We start from the raw sequence: 22,529 nt of genomic DNA, 5'->3' as shown, positions 1-22,529 counted from the left end.
TCGAGGTGTTATTGCTATTGGAGGTGCCATCTTTTATCAGTATGCTAGATGTCTTGTTTGTGATCGGAATGAGGTGACAGCTGCTAAGAAAACCCACACCAAACTGGAAAGAGTCAATTATTAGTGGTCAGAGTGAAAATTGTAGGATATGGAAAGAGTTAAACATGTACCATCATTGTAGCACATACAAAAAAGCAAATAAAAACTAGAAGGCTTTCGTGGGGTTGAAGTAAGGAAGTCAGATGTGTCTGCCTGACTCAACCAGAGAAGGTGGTTTACCCCAATTCTAGCGACAGCAGGGAGGAAGCCTATGAATGCAGGTTATAAGCAGTTCAGCCTCTGAGTTGGGGTTTTTAGCTCGAAAAACAGAATTCACTTATGTCTTTACTGTTGATCACCCTTTTAGGGTAATATTTAGTTAACAAATCTCCCTCTGCTTTTAGTTACAGCCAACATCTAGGTTTAACGCCTTCTTTGCAAATTTCATCAGATTTGATAGGATCAGTAGTGCTGCATACATCGCCATTATCTAAGTCAAAGTACTGAACACTGCGAAGGAACCCTGATGGGCACCTTTATAAGTCAATGGGGGCCCTGGATTGCCATTGGATGAGGCAAAGCATATGATTACAATATTGTGTGTCTGCTGTATCATAGGAGAACTAATTTCCGAATACTGGCCCATATCATAGGCCGATCCGCCAACAAATAGACACCGAGTGCAGCTGACTACGTCTTTTATGCAGCATAAAAGATGACAGAATATAGGCAACACATTGTTCTGTGTAAACAGGGACGTGCTGCCAATAATCAATACAGAAGAATGCAGCCAGTGTAAAAGACTGATGCAAGCTAGAACTGATCATCGTATTCATCATCAATCAGCGCTAATCATTGCATTGGTAGGTGTGAATAGGCCTGTAGCCTATATATCATGTTTGATACTGCCTACTTGTTCAATAGAGCTATGCCTTTCAAGCCTGTGCTCAGTTGATGTATCTAGCCCTGCCAGGGGAAAAGACGGACACTTTAAAGCGAATGCTTTAAAAGGACAAAGGCCTCTACATAAAACCTCACCCAAGGTAGTTGATAAGCAGCACATGTATGATAAACTGGCAGGCAAAGATCTGCCTATATTTAGCTACACCCGGAAGCAGATTGTATAAAAACGTATAGACATGGATGATGTAAATAGAGGAATCCAGGTGTTCCCCCCATGCTGATCTATGTAGATAACCACTACCATACTCCATATATCAGACTTCCTCCTGCTGCTGGCTGTCAAGCCAAGGTTAAAAACAGAAACAGCGCTACATCCATCTGTGGGCTTAGTTTGGTATTAGAGATGAGCGAACACTCCTGAAATGACACTGGGACAGCAGGGGAAGCATGTCTGGGGGCATAAAAGTCACTTTATTTCATGGAAATCCCTGTCAGCTTGCGATTTTCGCAAGCTAACTTTTCCCCATAGAAATGCATTGGCCAGCGCTGATTGGCCAGAGTACGGAATTCGACCAATCAGCGCTGGCTCTGCTGGAGGAGGCGGAGTCTAAGATCGCTCCACACCAGTCTCCATTCAGGTCCGACCTTAGACTCCGCCTCCTCTGGCACAGCCAGCGCTGATTGGCCGAAGGCTGGCCAATGCATTCCTATTGGTAGCAGTGCTGAGCCAGTTCTGCTCAACTACACCGTGTGCCGGTCAGCCCATCTGATATAGCAGAGCCGAGTGTGCACACTCGGCTCTGCTACATCAGATGTAGCAGAGCCGAGTGTGCACACCTGGCTCTGCTATATCAGATGGGCTGACTGGCACATCAGATGTAGCAGAGCCGAGTGTGCACACTCGGCTCTGCTACATCTGATGCACACTCGGCTCTGCTACATCTGATGCAGCAGAGCCGAGTGTGCACACTTGGCTCTGCTACATCTGATGCAGCAGAGCCGAGTGTGCACACTCGGCTCTGCTACATCTGATGCAGCAGAGCCGAGTGTGCATCAGATGTAGCAGAGCCGAGTGTGCATCAGATGTGTAGTTGAGCAGAACTGGCTCAGCACTGCTAAGTCTCTGCATTCGCATAGGAATGCATTGGCCAGCCTTCGGCCAATCAGCGCTGGCTCTGCCGGCGGAGGCGGAGTCTAAGGTTGGACCTGAATGGAGACTGGTGTGGAGCGATCTTAGACTCTGCCTCCTCCAGCAGAGCCAGCGCTGATTGGTCGAATTCCGTACTCTGGCCAATCAGCGCTGGCCAATGCATTCTATTAGCCCGATGAAGTAGAGATGAATGTGTGTGCTAAATCGGGCTAATAGAATGCATTGGCCAATCAGCGCTGGCCAATGCATTCTATTAGCGTGAGCTGAGTTTGCACAGGGGTTCTAGTGCACCCTCGGCTCTGCTACATCTGATGTAGGAGGATTCTAAGGTCGGACCTGAATGGAGACTGGTGTGGAGCGATCTTAGACTCCGCCTCCTCCAGCAGAGCCAGCGCTGATTGGTCGAATTCCGTACTCAATCAGCGCTGGCCAATGCATTCTATTAGCCCGATGAAGTAGAGCTGAATGTGTGTGCTTAGCATCCATCGGCTCTGCTATATCAGATGGGCTGACCGGCACACGGTGTAGTTGAGCAGAACTGGCTCAGCACTGCTACCAATAGGAATGCATTGGCCAGCCTTCGGCCAATCAGCGCTGGCTCTGCCGGCGGAGGCGGAGTCTAAGGTCGGACCTGAATGGAGACTGGTGTGGAGCGATCTTAGACTCTGCCTCCTCCAGCAGAGCCAGCGCTGATTGGTCGAATTCCGTACTCTGGCCAATCAGCGCTGGCCAATGCATTCTATTAGCCCGATGAAGTAGAGATGAATGTGTGTGCTAAATCGGGCTAATAGAATGCATTGGCCAATCAGCGCTGGCCAATGCATTCTATTAGCGTGAGCTGAGTTTGCACAGGGGTTCTAGTGCACCCTCGGCTCTGCTACATCAGATGTAGCAGAGCCGAGTGTGCACACTCGGCTCTGCTACATCTGATGCTCACTCGGCTCTGCTACATCTGATGCAGCAGAGCCGAGTGTGCACACTGCTACATCTGATGCACACATGATGCTACATCTGATGCACACTCGGCTCTGCTACATCTGATGCAGCAGAGCCGAGTGTGCATCAGATGTAGCAGAGCCGAGTGTGCATCAGATGTGTAGTTGAGCAGAACTGGCTCAGCACTGCTAAGTCTCTGCATTCCCATAGGAATGCATTGGCCAGCCTTCGGCCAATCAGCGCTGGCTCTGCCGGAGGAGGCGGAGTCTAAGGTCAGACCTGAATGGAGACTGGTGTGGAGCGATCTTAGACTCCGCCTCCTCCAGCAGAGCCAGCGCTGATTGGTCGAGTTCCGTACTCTGGCCAATCAGCGCTGTCCAATGCATTCCTATTGGAAAAAGTTTATGTCACAAAAATCACAATTACACACCCGATAGAGCCCCAAAAAGTTATTTTTAATAACATTCCTACCTAAATAAAGGTTATCCCTAGCTATCCCTGCCTGTACAGCTATCCCTGTCTCTTAGTCACAAAGTTCACATTCTCATATGACCCGGATTTGAAATCCACTATTCGTCTAAAATGGAGGTCACCTGATTTCGGCAGCCAATGACTTTTTCCGATTTTTTTCGATGCCTCCGGTGTCGTAGTTCCTGTCCCACCTCCCCTGCGCTGTTATTGGTGCAAAAAAAGCGCCAGGGAAGGTGGGAGGGGAATCAAATTTTTTTGGAGTTTGCCATGTGATGTTCGATTCGAATCGAACACATCGAACAGCCTGATATCCGATCGAACATGTGTTCAATAGAACACTGTTCGCTCATCTCTATTTGGTATTGCAACTCCACACAATTGAAGTGAATAGGGCTGAGCTGGAATATTACACACAACCTGTGATCAGATGATGTATTTTCAGAATGGATGATTGTACATCGCTGCAGAATATGTTGCTGATACATAAAGTGTATGAGTTGAATATAGGGTGCAGATAGGCCCTCTGAATAGAGCGGACACACTGTGGTATGTCTCATGCAGACTCTAAGGCAGCGCTATATACATCAGAAATTCAATGAAGACTGAAAAGTGTCAAGGTCTGCCCTCAGGTTCTGCACACAGGGTATTAGCTCTGCCGAGAGTATCTCTTTAAACCACTCGCACAGATAAGCCCTTTATTATAGTAATGTGCATACAGACAGAGGGCGAGCCCAATAACTTGTGGCTCATCCTGTGGACATGGCAATACCACAGTCATGTGCAGGAGTGCTACAACATGTTTCCAAGTATGGATTGTGCATTCTTGAACACACAGCTGGCTGCAGAGGGGTCAGCCCCCTACTCAGACCAGTACAGACTTGTATATGGTAGCCCTTCCCTGCCACATCAGCTAAGTATTCAGCCAACGAACCCCATCCCATGCTAGTTACATCTTCCTATAATGCAGACATTCCTTTTCCGGATCTGGGAACGCTGCCTGACCACTAAACAAAACAAGAAAATGATTTTTTTTTTCAACCACAAATTCCCCCCTTGCTTCATTCAATTCTTTCCAGGCCAAAGATTTAACCCTTTTAACTAAATCAAATAAAGGGATATAAAGGGTAATAGGTGTCTATCTATCTATCTATCTATCTATCTATCTATCTATCTATCTATCTATCTATCTATCTATCTCTATCTATCATCTCTCTATCTGTGAACAGAGACTTTCTGGTAAATCCTAAGACGTCTTCCAGTTTTGAAATGTCTGAACTTTCTCATGAACTGGGATTCAGTTTATCAATAGCAATGAAAAAAATCTTTTCCATAAAAGGAGAACGACAAACAAACAAACAAAAAGTTTAGTTTACTTTGGGTCATGGCAGGACATTTCATCAGAAAGGGTTTTTTTCCTTCAGAAAGACATTTCATGAGGGGTAACCTAGATGCAAACCAATATAGGAAATCTGTGTAGTCCCATAAAACTACTAGATGAAGTTATCGTGTCGCTGCAGTGATCAGCTAGAATTGGGGGGCAGAGGTTTCCCAACAGCAGGATCGCAGTCAGACTGCAGCGTCTCCACACGGGGAATTAAACATTACAGTTCTCACTAAGATGAATATATCGTCTGTCTAATACGCAGATATGTTGTGTCCTAGTCTAGAGACAATCTATACAGCTGTTCTGCACTAAAATGAAGCAGTTCTAAATCACCCCCCCCATATAAGCTCAGAATTCTAGAATAATATATTGAAAATGGATTCTGTAAACCAGATAGGTTATGCCATAACAGTATTTATCCTCTATCCATTGGATAGAGAACACATACCTGATGGGCGGGGTCCTGAGCATGGAGATCCCCAACACTGCCGTGAATGCGGATTGTTTTTTTCTCTGTTGAAAATTCAGCCAAGCTGAATGTAGGCATGTCGCTTGGTGGACGGATGAACCCATGCTCCCATGCAGTACAATGGGAACACCAGAGGTTGCACTTGGCTATCTCCAGCGCTTGCATTTAAGTGAATAAAAGCGACATCCATGAAGCAATCAGCAGTCAGGAGGAATGCACAATGGAGGGAGGACAACCCCCATTCTCAGGATTATTGTGGGTCTATGGATAGAAGGTAGATACTGTTTGTGGCATACCCCCTTTAAAGTACAAGCTACTCACAGGATAAAGCTGTATTCACACAACAGTGAATAATAATGGGCGTGGGATGTACATTTTATAAAGGACAACACACAATAGCATTAAATTCAATGTGAGTGAATAGGGGTTATTCTGGCGGTTTGTTTTCACGGACTGTCAAACTATAGGTCATGTCCTATTTTTGGCAGTTTTCAGGAATCCCTCCAAATGTGTGGGGGATCCATGAAAACGGGTGAAGATGACCAAGAAAAATTGAGGCTTTTTTGCACCTCGGTCATGCGAATGTAGCCTAAGGCTCATTGTGTTAAGTCTATGTGTGGTAGGTTTATTTCTCACTGATGGTTTAGTTACTTTAGTTTATGGTCATTTAGTTGATATACTGACTTTCTAGTAATACACAAAAACCAACCTCATAGCAGTGCTACAGTGTAAAGCACAAGGGAGAGATAACTTTGTATCCTTATTATTATACACACTATAGCTGCAATGAGAGTTTAGTAACTGTGCAGTACAGGTGAAATACATCATAATAACAATGATACAGGTTAACATAATAATAGGGACAATAAATAGAATGTTAATAGGAACAGACAAATCTTCAATGTATCAAATACAAGGCCATAGTTTTCAATCATTTGCTTGTAGTTCTTGTGCTTGTAAAGTAAATTCAAGAACTGCTCAAATATCCACAAGTTTCTTGACACTAATTTTTTCCAGAGCAGCAATGATTCCCTATGGATACCCTAGATGTATATACACACAGAGCGTTAATGTTTGCCATGGTTTTGCATGATTACATTTAACCCCGTAATACCTGTAATGAAAACGCACATATTTATACAGGGTTTTGCTGCTGTGCAGTTATGGTGAATTCTCTGTTTGTGTATACCATACCCCTCCATTCCTCAGCACGACAGCTGTCAACATATGGGATCCACTTAGGTCACCCCAAAAGATATATTATTATATAATTTATTTCTGTTCAGATTGTATATCCCCACTTCACATGCTCCTTGCAGCTCTCCAGCTGTTATGCGACTACAACTCCTAGTGTGTCTGGACATGTAAGTAAGTTACTAGCTGGAAGTTAAGCTTTAAGACACTGTATTAAGCGATAAGAAAATCTTAGACAAACCAGTTCCACTTACTATTAGCAGTGATCTTGTTCTGGGACCAGTCACCACCAGCTGTACATTTCAATGGCTCCTACTGACGGCTGAATGTCTTTACATGAGGTTTGTATATCCTGTTATAGTGTCTGGCTTGCTGTGGTTTTTGCCTGATACTACATTCTTTATAGCAGTGGGCTGGATGGGGCCTGTCCTACTCTCGGATTAATGCCACCCCTTTCTTGCACAAATTTTTTTCTATCCCGCCCACAGCAGCTCGCATGTTGAACACCCACATGCAGTCCTGACCATGACCCTTGTCTTCTGAGCGTCACATTTCAACTTTGTGTCTTTTGTTCAGATGACGACTATGTCATATCACACTAAGGCTTATTAATGTGTATGTAAAACATGTATGGTGGATAATTCCTCCCAAAATAAAACTTAACCCCTAAGTGACCATGACATTTTATGTTTTTAATTTTTAATTCCTGATCTTGGAAAAGTGTTAACTTTTTTATTTTTCCCTACACAGTGTCATATGATGGCTTATATTTTGCGGGACAAATTGGACTTCATAAGGCATATTCTGTACAATGTGCTGGGAAGCTGGAAAAAATTCAGAATACCATTTTTGGTGGGTTTTGTCTTTACACCATTCATTGTATGGTAGTGACCTATATATAGTTTATATTATGCAGGTTGGTACAACCACAGTAATATTACATTTCTATTCTTTTTATTCTGTTTTGATACTTTAAAATAAATAAATAAATAAAATAAACTTTGGGAAAAAATATTTCTGTTACCACATTGTGAGACCTTTTTATACCTCTTCCTGTGTATGGTGACCTGTAAGGAGTTTTGCAAGGCAAGTTGAACTTTTTATTGATAACTTTTTGAGAAATGTTTTGAGAAAAGTTTTGATCGATTTGCATTGAAACATTTTTGGGATGCAAAACAGTGAGAAAACACTGATTAAACCATTTAGACTTTTTCACGCTACCGTGTTCACCATATGGGTTAAATATTTTTTTAACTGTGGGGATGCCTATTGTGCTTATGTTTGTTTTCATATGGAATCTAGGAATTCTAGGGGAATTTGAGTTTATATATTTATTTTTTTCAATATAAATGTTTTTTTTTTTTTAATTTGTAACCCAAATCCCCACAGATCCCTTTCATGGCAGCAGGTTTGTTAGCAAGGGAACTGCTACCTAAGCAGTGCCTTAAAGTGTTGCACATTTTTGGGGGGCGTTTTTGCCACATCTTTTCAGCCCTGAATAGAAAAAATATTGGGACACTGCCCTTAGGGTACATTCACACATTTAAGATTCAGACGTATTTAACAGTGTGTCACAGAGAGGCAGAGACTCCTAGTATCATAGATAACTGTATTGTTAGCAGTCCCTCTCCCAGCATAAGGTACAGGCCAACTCTAAGTTTGAGAAATGCCAGGACAATGTCACCTACCTGCATTCGCCAGTTGTAAAGTTTAGTGGAGGAAGGATAATACTATAAGGTTGTTTTTCACGAATTGGTGACCTTAGTTCCAGTGGAGGGAACTCACCTCAACCCCACTGAACATCTAAGGGATGAACCAGAATGGAGACTGAGAGCCAGGAACACTTGTCCAACACTAGTGTATGACCTAATAGAGTCTCTTCTAGTGGAGTAGGCAAAAATATTAGTATTAGTTCCAGATCTCTGCTGTACATTATTTTATATACCTAGCATCTGCTGTAAGAGTATGGCAGATGTCAGGAAAAAGTTGGGGCACATGCGGTTTTATATACTGTTAGAAACCCGACAGTGCACTGAATTCAGCGCACTGTTGGCTTTCACGATCTGTGCCCCAGGTGAAGAGCTATCGGTGCTGGTGCTGTAGCTCTTCACTGCCAGAAGGGTGTTCCTGACAGTCAGTCAGGGACACCCTTCTTCACAGCAGCACCTATAGCGCTGTACTGTGAGAGCGGTGAGGAACGCCTCCTCCCCTCCTGATAGTGCTCGTCCATAGACGAGTACTGGGGGGGCGTTCCTCCCTACTCTCACAGTACAGCACTATAGGTGCTGCTGTGAAGAAGGGCGAACCTGACTGACTGTCAGGAACGCCCTTCTGGCAGTGAAGAGCTACAGCACCGGCACTGATAGCTCTTCACCTGGGGCACAGATCGTGAAAGCCAACAGTGCGCTGAATTCACCGCACTGTCGGCTTTCTAGCGGTATATAAAACCACATGTGCTTCAACTGATGAAAGGTCCTCTTTAAAGGGATCCTGTCACCAGAACATAGCATATCAACTCAGCCCATGTTACCTGAAAGAGACAGTGTTTTCGCCTTGTGAATCGGGGCCTCTGTTGCTGAGATATCACCAATTTTGTCAATATGCAAATGGTTCAATGTCCTCATTGTGCCATAGAACTCACCTCAAAAGCTCTTTGGAGAAATTGAAACACCCTAAATGGGACAAAAAGCTGATTAGCATATTGACAAATGCAGTGATATTCCAGCAATGGAGGCACCAATTCACAATGGGATAACAGTGTTTGATTCAGATCACCCTTATCTATCTGTCTGAGGGGCAGACTTGTTATGCTGGGTTCTGGAGACATGCTTTAAAGTGGTAGACTGGGAAACATTGATATTTCTATTCTAAGCTAAACACCCTCCCTCCTTCTAAATTACTTAGTCTACCAAAAATCGATATTTACCTAGATTTCCAGGTGGTCATGTAACCACCCTAGGCATATTTTCCAGTGACCTTCTTTTTTCCCTTCTGGAAATAGAACGTCATGTATACTAATCCTTCCCACCCCACCCCATCGTAATTACCTGACCTTCTGGAAACAGGACGTCACTTCTTCTGGGCTCTATTGTGCAAGTATAGAAGTGACGTCTTGTGCCCAGAAGGTCTAAACCGTAAGTATGATACGGTGGGGGAGGTTGACTTAGTTAGGAAGGGCTAGTAGTGGGTAGTCTAGCTAGGGAAACAGGGAGAGGGAGTGAGAAAGGGAGGGAAAGGGAAAGAAAGAGGGAGGTGGTGTGAGTCAGCTCCGAGTGAAGCCCAAGGCATCATGATAGTTGTAGGAAAACACAGAACAAGAAGATGCCCATGTAAACAAATTGAAAAGATGCCATGACTCCATTCTGAAGCATGATAGAAGAAACAATCATAATTAATCATAAATGGAATTTACAGAATTATGCCTTAAAATCTCTTCACCTTAGATTCACCTCAGTCTTAGAATGACTTACAGTATCCATGGTATTCAGATTACAAGTTAGTTTTTTTTAATCCCAAATATAAATCACACAATTAATATTTTGAGAAATCCAAATAATGTTATCCACGAGAACAGGAAGGTAACTAAATTAAGGCAACGGTTACCAAAGAGTATTGACCAAAACATGAAGCCACAGATGTTGCTCACACATGATACACAGCGGAAGCAAACCACTAGAAAGTATGATACATAACTTGATTCATAGAACTGCTCTTATTGCAGAATGGAAGAGATGGTAGTTTCCTGAATATGTCATGCTAAGTTCTTGCCAAGGATCTGTAAGTAATACAGTATATCCAAGACTCATGAAACCAGGGAGGCACAAGGCATTAGAGGTCTCATACCTCACTATAAAAGACTTTTATTTGCCTTACTCATAGCACTGAGTGTTAGTACATTAGTGCAACAGCATTTTTCTTGCATTTTAATCAAAAAGATTGTTGTCATTTACATTTTAAATTCTACTTTGCATATTGTTAGCATACAATAAAAGGAAAGCTTCATTTTTATCAATCTCACACAATCCCTTTTAGTTAAACAGGTTCCTTTAGCAGTTTTAGGGTGGTCCCACTGTCAGCCTCATTCATACTGTGATCAGCTCTTATTGCAGGGGAATAAGCTCAGTGTCTCAATGTCAGGTGGGAGCTGCTCTAAGGGGGGGCTGATCAGGTACCTAAATCTATTATCTCCATATGTCCTAATATGGTATATTATACCGACAGAGAAGAACCAGTATAAGATATAACCTTCAATAAATACACTAAAACACAAGTCCACTACACGAAATAATAACGATTTCTCCACAGTCACAGGAACCTTCATCATAAACTGAACTATCAAGATAAAGCCATAGTAAAAAATGTAGCAAAACAGAGAATAAACCAGGGAGGTTACATAAAGACTCACAAAACTTAGAGATATAAATCTGTAAATTCACTGCATTTCTTCTTCTAATAAGTGTAGGTCCCAACCACCCCTATGCTGGCAAGGTCTAACAATCTCAAATGCCATAACTATCCTTCTGTGGAGTAGTGAGTCTGGACACCAACTAGCCACCAGTAACATGTTCCTTGTTTGTGTTATTTTATAGGTTATGTAACCACCAGGTGAGTATTGTATTGTAGTGTTTTGGTAGGTACAGTTTGATATATGTTCTCGATAATACAATTAAGGCTTGGGGAAACATGTTGGGACAGGGATATGATCTGGATAATGTTACTGTGGTAATGGGTGGTAGGTATATTGTTGTCCGAGTGTGGTCTGTGTGTGCCATAATGTCAGAAAGACCCTCGGTACCATGGTTTTGGTAGCATGCCATATGAAGTGTTTTGGGTCGCACGGAGACAAAGAGTATTATTTGGTGTAGGTCATATTTTATATTGGTCCTTCTCTAGGAGTATAATTTTCTTTAAGGTACTGATGACAGGATTTGTGGTCTGATAAATATGAAAAAGCATAGCACAGAGAGGATCACCTTTATAACAAATACTTTAAGGAATTGTATCATGGTGAGCTATTCATATTGCAGGAGGAGTTTGTCACATTACTTATCAACACTTCAGGGCAGGAATTCTCCAGTTTACAGTAGTAGTAGATGTTGAGTGTATTCTACTGACAACATTCAGATGTGTTGAAGTCGATTTCTTTATCAACACCCTACTATTTTATATGAATGTCTTCTACTTTCAAAAACAGGGCAAGATTTGGTTGAAGGAGCGATAAGGAGAGCCAAAGCAATGACCTATCAGAGGAATAGGAGATTATAGGAGAAGTGAGGCCAGGAAGGTAAAGATGGTGCTGGGGATAGTATCTGGGGTGTAGGTGTTAATATAATCAGGAGTAAAAGATAAGCAAAGTTAGGGTTATAAGGTTATAAAAGAAGGGCAAGCGCAAGGGTTTGTTCAGGTTCTGAATTAATGGGGTACAAGTAGAAGTCAAGGACAGATCTAAGTTGAAGATGTGGTTTATAAAACCGGTTTAAAAAAAACGGTTTCGCTACTATATGGCAATTCCGGCCTTGTGCCCCCAGATTGTCTGGATTATGATACAGTATAATGTTACTTTTACTTCACTTTACAATACCATATATTTTAGTGTTAGGGTCCAGGGTACGGTCTAAGGATTGAATATCATACTCCAATTTTCCTGTCTTGCCACTTTACTTCCTGGTAAGACTATTTATAATATTTGTAATGGAACAAGCATGACACGAAGAAACTGTGGTCTTGCAAGGTGTGTCTCAACAAAATGTGCAACAGTTCCATGATACAATATGCGTGCGCTACGAGAACAGCCACAATACATGGAATATGCTGCTACTTGCTATCTGATTCCCAATCTCCTTTCTTAAGTAAATGGCCTTTTATTGTGTCAGCAAAGGGAAATATAGTCATATGGTACAATACATATAGACCTCAAGTAAATTTTGTCTGACATTGATATGACATTTACATATTTCACCTTGCATACAGACTATGGGTCAAAATAAGAAAAAAAAAAGACTTTTTTCTTTACTGGTGAGTGATGATAGTTGACATTCACTTTTCTCAAGGTTAGATTGACAAATTGCTGTCCAATCTCTGCTGTGATCTGTGGCCCGGTCTGGGCTGCTATTAATGTGTTGTAGATCCGGTGCTCGGTATGAATGACTTTCCCACTACTGAAACAACCAGAAAGATCTAACATGACAGGATCAAATTGTCTACAGACATTGCCTTTTCTCACACTCATTTGTGTCACAAAATGGCATCAGCAGTCACCAGAAGACGGTCTATATTAACCCCAGTCTAACCTTACCCTTTAGATTATGTAATTGTATCTCCATTTACACATTTCAGGCATACTATAAAATGACTAGGCTATTATTTATGACCAAGGCTGATCCAATAATTCTGCAGTTCTGTATAAAATGTCAGTTAGTGAATATTCTGGATGAAAGACCGTGACATTTTCAGAGAAAATCATTGTCTAAAGTCAAGGTTTAAAAAGGCACAATTAGCTATAACCCAAGTTCTACAATTGTAAAGGCTTATTCACACATTGGTTTTATGGGAAAATGTGATGCCCATTTTAATCAAGGACCCCATGTACTATGTTCACTTAAATGGTCTGCAGAGCCCTGTGCAGATCCGGTAACTGCCACTATATGGTCACTGTATAATGGTAATACTGGTGAACCTAGGTGGGGGGCACATACAGATGTGTGCTAGGTCTCTGGGCTTGGCAAAAAGGAAAGATAGTATAGTATCCTGAAGACCATGAAACCTGAAGGTTACCTTGGAGCGGAAGGCTGGATCCAGTTTAACCATAATCGTATCTTCAGCAACAACAGTTAAAGGAAGGTTTGCTGAAATGGCCTGTAGATCTCCAATATGTCTAGCTGATGCAGGAATCACCAACAGAATCCACATGACAGTCTTGTCACGGCTGTTAAGACCAAGTTCAGATCACATAGGGAAATCTCATTTTCTAATGCAGCAGCCCATCTTATCCTAAGTGCAGATTAACCAAAGTGCACCTATACATGGGACTTAAACAAGGAACGAGACAAGCAAGCAATGGACGAACACCAGGTAAGCTTAAATCCAAAACAATAAGCTGCTACATGTTATCATACAGCCGCTCTGTCACTTACTACCTTAGCATTTGTCTTCCTGCAGAACTCCCCTCCATCTTTACCACCAGTACACACTATGCACATCAGTCTCTTCTTCCTTTTCCCATGTACAGCTCTCATACACTTTTCACTCTCTTTAACTACTCCAATCCCTATACTTCTTTTAGCAGTTAAACTAAGCATAAGTGGCATAAATCATCGAGCTACCTTCTGTCTTTGACCACTTTACTCCTACTAGCTGCTGGGGACATCTCTCCTAACCCCAGTGGCGGATCTAGGCTTTGCGGGGCCCTGGCCAATTGACTTTGGCGGGGCCCTACTTACCGGTGGTCTGGGGGGTATTTTTTGCCCTAAAAATGCATTTTTGAGGTGTTTTTTTAAACTATTTAGCTGTGTTTGACCAAATTATAAAACTGACCTTATTTGTGTACTATTAGAAGCATCGGGAGCGCGCATACAAGGCCAGCGGCATAGAAGCAACGTCATCTTGCCGCTGGGTTTGCATATGAAACCCAGCCCACGATTGACGCAAGAAAACCAGGAAGAAAGAAGAGTTTACAGCAGTGAAGACTAGTGAGTAAGGGACATGAGAATACCACTTTAAAGGCCTCGCGCTTCTAACCCATACCTCCCAACTTTTGAAGATTAGAAAGAGGGATAAAATTTGGCTCCACCCACTTTTATGTTGACTCCACCCATTCTCATTCATTTTTCATGTGCTCCCACACAGTATAGTCCTCCTACAGTCACCCGTAAATTATATGTCCCCCCTCCATCTCTCCCTCAGTTTCATATACACCCTTCATCTGCCCCTAGTTTCATGTCCCCCCTCCATCTCTGTCCCCAGTTTCATGTCCCCCTGTTTCTGCCCAGTTTCATGCCATTCTCCCCCCTTCATCTGCTCACAGTTTCATGTCCCCCCGTCTCTGCCCCAGTGTCATGCCGTTCTCCCCCCCTTCATCTGCCCCAATGTCATGCCGTTCCCCACCCTCATCTGCCCCCAGTTTCATGGGCCCCCTACATTATGTTTCACCTTAATGTTTAACACAAACAAACACACTCACCTTCCATCACTCCCCCGCCGCTCTCTCACTCATACACATAGTTGTAGGCATGATATGATGTCATCACATCACGGCTACAAATGCCTATGTATGCCTATGTACGGACACCGATGAGTTGAAATCGGGACATACCTCCTGCCGACCGGAACCGTTTTGTTAGGTCTGGGCTGCACCCGGGGGCCCCGCTGGGGGCAGGGCCCCGGGCGGTTGCCTAGCTCGCCTGGCCCTAGATCCTGCCTAACCCTAGTCCTCCTTTTTCCACTAACTTTTCCATTTCCTACATATATAGAAGTCCCACTACCCTCATGAATATTCATTATGTTCCTTCTCCTCATCTTCCCCTGCCTCTTTTAACTGCTCTCTCTAGAACGCCCGCTCAGTGTTTAACAAACTAGAATATATTAATAACTTATTCCTTAGTAAATCTGCTTGCCCTTACTGAAACTTGGATCCAGCAGTCTGATACAGCCTCCCCTGCGGCTCTTTTTATGGTGGCCTACATTTCTCACATACTTTTAGGCCTGACAACAGGCAGGGTGTAGGGGTAGGTGTACTTCTGTCACCATAGTGCACTTTTCAGGTCATTCCCCCGCTACCCTCACTCACATTTCCCTCATTTGACGTCCACGCCATCAAACTTTTTCACGCACTCTCCTTACATGTAGCTATGAACTGCCATCCACCTGGCTCACCATACCAATTTCAGGATCACTTAGTTTCTTGGTTTCCCCTCTTTCTTCTCACCCTATGACCTACAGTAGTGAGCCATTCCCCCACACCCTCTCCAGTCTCTGTTGCCCGCTGTCATAACTTACCTTACTAAAATATTTAACCCCTGTCTCTTCTGGAATTTTTTCATCCTCTTGCAAACATGCTGTCATAACCCCGCTATTGAAGAAATTGTCCCTTGACCTGTCTTGTGCCCTCACAAAAGTTTCCAATGATCTTCTGACGGCTAAATCTAATGCAGACTTCTCTCTTCTTATTCTTCTCGATCTTAAAGCAGCACTTGACACTGTTGACCATCAACTCCTCCTCACTATGCTCCACTCTGTTGGCCTTATGGACACCGTGTTCTATTGGTTCTTCTCTAATCTCTCACTTTCAGTCTATCATTTGCGGGCTGTTTCTTCCCCTTTCCGTTGGGGTTCCTCAGGGGCTCAGTCCTAGGCCCCCTGCTCTTCTCTCTCTACAAAGCTCCCAATGGACAAACCATCACCAAATTTGGCTTCCGGTACCATCTTTATGCTGATGACATCCAATTATATATTCCATGACATCACCCCTGCACTAATACAGAATACAAGTGATGGTCTCTCTGCTGTCTCAAATATCATATCTTCACTTTATCTGAAACTGAATCTCTCTAAGACTGAACTACTGCTGTTTCCACCATCTAATAGACCTGTTTCTGATATCTCCATTGCAGTGCAGCCTTACTATAACTCCTAGGCAGTATGCCTGCTGCCTCATGGTTATGTTTGACTTAGATCTTTCCTTCATGCCACATATTCAATCACTCGCACGTTCATGTCATCTCCACCTCAAAAACATCTCCAGAATACGCCCTTTCCTTACCAGAGATACATTAAAGACACTTATTGTCTCTCTGATTCACTCTCGCCTTGACTACTGTAACTCCTTAGGGAGCGTTCACACTACCGTCTGTGTCCGACAGGTAGTGTCCTCTCAAAATCTGGCACGGACATTAGGAGCGGACACTAGCTGTGTCCGTGACACCTGTCATTTATTTAAATGGCGATCGGGTGCGTTTTTTTTGCACTCCGTGCCCTTCCTTCACTGTCCGCATGTAAAGATGTCCGACTTTTCAAGCAGACAGAAAAACCCGACATGTAGGGTTTTTCTGTCCACTTGAAAAGTCGGACATCTTTACATGCGGACAGTGAAGGACGGGCACGGAGTGCAAAAGAACGTACCCGATCACCATTTAAATAAATGACAGGTGTCACGGACACAGCTAGTGTCCGCTCCTAATGTCCGTACCAGATTTTGAGCAGACACTACCTGTCGGACACAGACGGTAGTGTGAATGCCCCCTAACTAATCGGTCTTCCCCTCACTAAACTCTCCCCTCTACAATCTATTCTGAATGCAGCGGCCAGGCTCATCTATCAGTCTAGATGCTATAGCGATGCCTCGGGTCTGTGTCAGTCACTACATTGGCTGACTATTCATTACAGAACACAATATAAACTTATCACCCTCATCCACAAGACTCTCCATAATACTGCACTTCCCTACATATCCTCCCTCATCATTTGTCTATTGCCCAACCTGTGCTGTCTGTTCACTCAGTAATCTAAGACTAACATCCTCTATTATCAGAACCTCCAACTCCTGTATACAAGATTTCTCCCGAGCTGCACCACTTCTCTGGAATTGGAATGCTCTATCCCGGACAATCAGATTAACTCTATGGCTTCAAGTGAAAACTAAAAACACATCTTTTCAGACATACCTATCACAATTCCTAATGTAAACCCTTCCACAGTTAAAATGCCTAAAATGAACCCTCCACTTTCATGCTCCTGCATTGCTGTATCAGACTGTAACTTTATCAGTCCAGGGATGATCTGCACGTTAAAGCGTACTGACTGGTTATGGCTCATACAGCATAATTTATGTGTAATGAAAGTCACCTCTATCACAGAAACGGACGGACCACTGTATAAGAAATGCCATCCCCTCTACCTCATAGGTTCTAAGCTCTTGCAAGCAGGGCCCTCAGTCCCATTGTGTGAATTGACTATTTCTTTGTAATGTATTTGTCTGTACTTGAACCCTACAATTTGTAAAGTGCTGTGGAATATGTTAGCACTTTATAAATATAATACAATTTTCCTTTCAGGAAATTCCTCAATTCATTCCAGGCAATAGCCTTGATGCCCTGAACAAGGGAAGGTGATTCCTCTGAAATAGTATTGTCGGCTAAAGATTTTTCCCATATGAGGAAGATAGACTAGATTTACTTAAGGCATATTCCTTATTCTTAGACCTGGCCAATATTTTTCTGGATATATCTATTAAAAAAAAAAACAAAAAAAAAACCAACAACAAAAAGAAAACTAAATAAAACCCTCATTTGAAAATAAAAAAGAAAGATGATGGCACTGAGGTCACTTACATCCCCATCCAGAAATCCATGATGGGCAGTGGGCTCCATCCTGAAGCTCGTGTCTAGCTGTAAATCTTCCACGCTACAGCCAGAACTCAAACTAGGCAGGTTGAAACGCAAGAGTTTTGCAGAGAAACGCATGAGCCAGCAGGAACACTGACTCCACCAAATGGTTTAAGTCCAGCACCCCCACTGACATCAGATGCACCACTGCTGGTGAATTCCTGCAGGAATGCAGTACAGAGTTTCCAAAGCAATTTCCTGCCCCAGAAATGGTTCTGTCCCACTTGTAGCTCCATAATTTGTGTGAAACTACATGCCAGAAGGAAATGATCATGTCAGTGGGGTGCCACAAGGGTCAGTATTAGGTCCTCTCTTGTTTAATATCTTTATTAATGACCTGGTAGAGGGTTTACAAAGCAGGGTGTCTATATTTGCAGATGATACTAAACTTTGTAGGGTAATCAATAATGAGGAGGATAGTAGAATATTACAAGGGGATCTAAGGAAACTGGAAGCATGGGCGGAGACTTGGCAAATGAAGTTTAATGTTGACAAATGTAAAGTAATGCACTTTGGGCGACGTAATAAAATGTATGACTATGTACTAAATAGTAAATTACTGGGTAAGACTGTCAATGAAAAAGACTTGGGGATTTTGGTGGACAGCAAGCTTACCTTTAATGACCAGTGCCAGGCATCTGCTGCCAAGGCAAATAAAGTTATGGGATGCATCAAAAGAGGTCTAGATTCTCATGACAAGAACAGTTATGCCTCTATACAAATCACTGGTATGGCCACACTTAGAATATTGTGCGCAATTTTGGGCCCCGATATACAAGAAAGACATAAGTGAACTTGAAAAAGTGCAAAGACGGGCAACCAAAATGATTAGGGGAATGGGTGGACTGGAGTACAACGATAGATTAACAAACTTGGGGTTATTCAGTTTAGAGAAAAGACGTCTACGGGGAGCTCTAATAACAATGTACAAATACATGAAGGGACAATACAAAGAACTTTCTAAGGATATTTTTACTCCTAGGCCAGTGACAGTGACAAGAGGACATCCTCTACGTCTGGAGGAGAGAAGGTTTCACCAGAAACATAGAAGGGGATTCTTCACAGTAAGAACAACGAGGCTCTGGAACTCTCTGCCCCAGGAAGTGGTGATGGCGGATTCACTGAACAAGTTCAAAGTGGGCCTCGATGCCTTTCTTGAAGAGAAAAATATAATGGGTTATGGTCTCTAGATTTTAAGGACACGTTGATCCAGGGTTTTATACTGACTGCCATATTTGGAGTCGGGAAGGAATTTTTTCCCCTGAAATAGGGCAATTGGCATGAGCCTCATGGGGTTTTTTGCCTTCCCCTGGATCAACACTGTAGGGGATTGTAGGGTTATAGGTTGGACTTGATGGACTCATGTCTTTATCCAACCTCATCTACTATGTAACTATTAGAGATGAGCGAACAGTGTTCTATCGAACACATGTTCGATCGGATATCAGGGTGTTCGCCATGTTCGAATCGAATCGAACACCGCGTGGTAAAGTGCGCCAAAATTCGATTCCCCTCCCACCTTCCCTGGCGCCTTTTTTGCACCAATAACAGCGCAGGGGAGGTGGGACAGGAACTACGACACCGGGGGCATTGAAAAAAATTGGAAAAAGTCATTGGCTGCCGAAATCAGGTGACCTCCATTTTAGACGAATAGTGGATTTCAAATCCGGGTCATATGAGAATGTGAACTTTGTGACTATGAGACAGGGATAGCTGTACAGGCAGGGATAGCTAGGGATAACCTTTATTTAGGGGGGAATGTTATTAAAAATAACTTTTTGGGGCTCTATCGGGTGTGTAATTGTGATTTTTGTGAGATAAACTTTTTCCCATAGGGATGCATTGGCCAGCGCTGATTGGCCGAATTCCGTACTCTGGCCAATCAGTGCTGGCCAATGCATTCTATTAGCTTGATGAAGCAGAGTGTGCACAAGGGTTCAAGCGCACCCTCGGCTCTGATGTAGCAGAGCCGAGGCTGCACAAGGGTTCAAGCGCACCCTCGGCTCTGATGTAGGAGAGCTGAGGGTGCACTTGAACCCTTGTGCACCCTCAGCTCTGCTACATCAGAGCCGAGGGTGCGCTTGAACCCTTGTGCACACTCTGCTTCATCAAGCTAATAGAATGCATTGGCCAGCGCTGATTGGCCAATGTATTCTATTAGCCTGATGAAGTAGAGCTGAATGTGTGTGCTAAGCACACACATTCAGCTCTACTTCATCGGGCTAATAGAATGCATTGGCCAGCGCTGATTGGCCAGAGTACGGAACTCGACCAATCAGCGCTGGCTCTGCTGGAGGAGGCGGAGTCTAAGATCGCTCCACACCAGTCTCCATTCAGGTCCGACCTTAGACTCCGCCTCCTCCGGCAGAGCCAGCGCTGATTGGCCGAAGGCTGGCCAATGCATTCCTATGCGAATGCAGAGACTTAGCAGTGCTGAGTCAGTTTTGCTCAACTACACATCTGATGCACACTCGGCACTGCTACATCAGATGTAGCAATCTGATGTAGCAGAGCCGAGGGTGCACTAGAACCCCTGTGCAAACTCAGTTCACGCTAATAGAATGCATTGGCCAGCGCTGATTGGCCAATGCATTCTATTAGCCCGATGAAGTAGAGCTGAATGTGTGTGCTAAGCACACACATTCAGCACTGCTTCATCACGCCAATACAATGCATTAGCCAGTGCTGATTGGCCAGAGTACGGAATTCGGCCAATCAGCGCTGGCCAATGCATTCTATTAGCCCGATGAAGTAGAGCTGAATGTGTGTGCTAAGCACACACATTCAGCACTGCTTCATCACGCCAATACAATGCATTAGCCAGTGCTGATTGGCCAGAGTACGGAATTCGGCCAATCAGCGCTGGCTCTGCTGGAGGAGGCGGAGTCTAAGATCGCTCCACACCAGTCTCCATTCAGGTCCGACCTTAGACTCCGCCTCCTCCAGCAGAGCCAGCGCTGATTGGCCAAATTCCGTACTCTGGCCAATCAGCACTGGCTAATGCATTGTATTGGCGTGATGAAGCAGTGCTGAATGTGTGTGCTTAGCACACACATTCAGCTCTACTTCATCGGGCTAATAGAATGCATTGGCCAGCGCTGATTGGCCGAATTCCGTACTCTGGCCAATCAGCGCTGGCTCTGCTGGAGGAGGCGGAGTCTAAGATCGCTCCACACCAGTCTCCATTCAGGTCCGACCTTAGACTCCGCCTCCTCCAGCAGAGCCAGCGCTGATTGGCCGAATTCCGTACTCTGGCCAATCAGCACTGGCTAATGCATTGTATTGGCGTGATGAAGCAGTGCTGAATGTGTGTGCTTAGCACACACATTCAGCTCTACTTCATCGGGCTAATAGAATGCATTGGCCAGCGCTGATTGGCCGAATTCCGTACTCTGGCCAATCAGCACTGGCTAATGCATTGTATTGGCGTGATGAAGCAGTGCTGAATGTGTGTGCTTAGCACACACATTCAGCTCTACTTCATCGGGCTAATAGAATGCATTGGCCAGCGCTGATTGGCCGAATTCCGTACTCTGGCCAATCAGCGCTGGCTCTGCTGGAGGAGGCGGAGTCTAAGATCGCTCCACACCAGTCTCCATTCAGGTCCGACCTTAGACTCCGCCTCCTCCAGCAGAGCCAGCGCTGATTGGCCGAATTCCGTACTCTGGCCAATCAGCACTGGCCAATGCATTTCTATGGGGAAAAGTTAGCTTGCGAAAATCGCAAACTGACAGGGATTTCCATGAAATAAAGTGACTTTTATGCCCCCAGACATGCTTCCCCTGCTGTCCCAGTGTCATTCCAGGGTGTTGGTATCATTTCCTGGGGTGTCATAGTGGACTTGGTGACCCTCCAGACACGAATTTGGGTTTCCCCCTTAACGAGTTTATGTTCCCCATAGACTATAATGGGGTTCGAAACCCATTCGAACACTCGAACAGTGAGCGGCTGTTCGAATCGAATTTCGAACCTCGAACATTTTAGTGTTCGCTCATCTCTAGTAACTATGTCAGACACTTTCTCTGCTGCTGTTCTTGCTCACAACATGACAGCAGCAACATCACCAGGGAAGGGAGTGCCCAACTAGGCTCATTTCCCACACATGGCCAGTGCTGAAAGACCACCAACATGGCCTCTTCTGAGCCCCAAGACCAAGGTAACTGATCACCTCAGTATGCTAGGGACTGCAGGTCTTCTCGCTCAAGAACAGGAAACCAGTGAGGCTCCACCTTTTTTATATGTACAAATTAATTTTATTCATCTGGTACAAGGAGGTAATAAAATTGGACACATTAAACTAAGAATTCCTGAATAAAATAGCTCAAACTAAAGACTTGAATAGATTGATTTATTTTTATACACGACTATCAATGATCTCATCCAGTTCATCATATAGCATGGAAGAGAATTAATTTGTATGGGTTCAGACGGGTCGAGAATAATGGAGTATCTCCATAACCTACATTATGAAAAAAAAAAAAATGACATTACTGGTGTTGACACAAACATAAGAGAGACCTATTGTAGGACACCCACAGATTAAAATCATCTGACCACTAAGGCTGGATTCGCTCATGTTGAAGCACAGAATCCGCTTAAACTCGG

At 43.8% G+C, this 22,529-nt stretch overlaps 1 protein-coding gene across 2 annotated transcripts in view; it reads right to left on the bottom strand.

The window, feature by feature from the left end:
• POP4 (POP4 ribonuclease P/MRP subunit) overlaps positions 1-22,529 on the bottom strand; it is a 40,483-nt gene that overhangs the window by 2,122 nt on the left and 15,832 nt on the right. Inside the window, exon 1 of one of the 2 annotated variants that reach the window (XM_075282117.1) lies at positions 6,801-6,909. The exons of the other annotated variant lie outside the window; for it this stretch is intronic. The gene's annotated coding sequence lies outside the window, so the exon portion shown is untranslated. Of the gene's footprint in view, positions 1-6,800; positions 6,910-22,529 lie in introns of those variants that run through there. 2 annotated transcript variants of the gene reach the window in all.

This window comes from Leptodactylus fuscus, chromosome 7, assembly GCF_031893055.1.
Source record: "Leptodactylus fuscus isolate aLepFus1 chromosome 7, aLepFus1.hap2, whole genome shotgun sequence".
Classification (NCBI taxonomy): domain Eukaryota; kingdom Metazoa; phylum Chordata; class Amphibia; order Anura; family Leptodactylidae; genus Leptodactylus; species Leptodactylus fuscus.
This window is presented reverse-complemented; position numbering and strand designations above follow the sequence as displayed.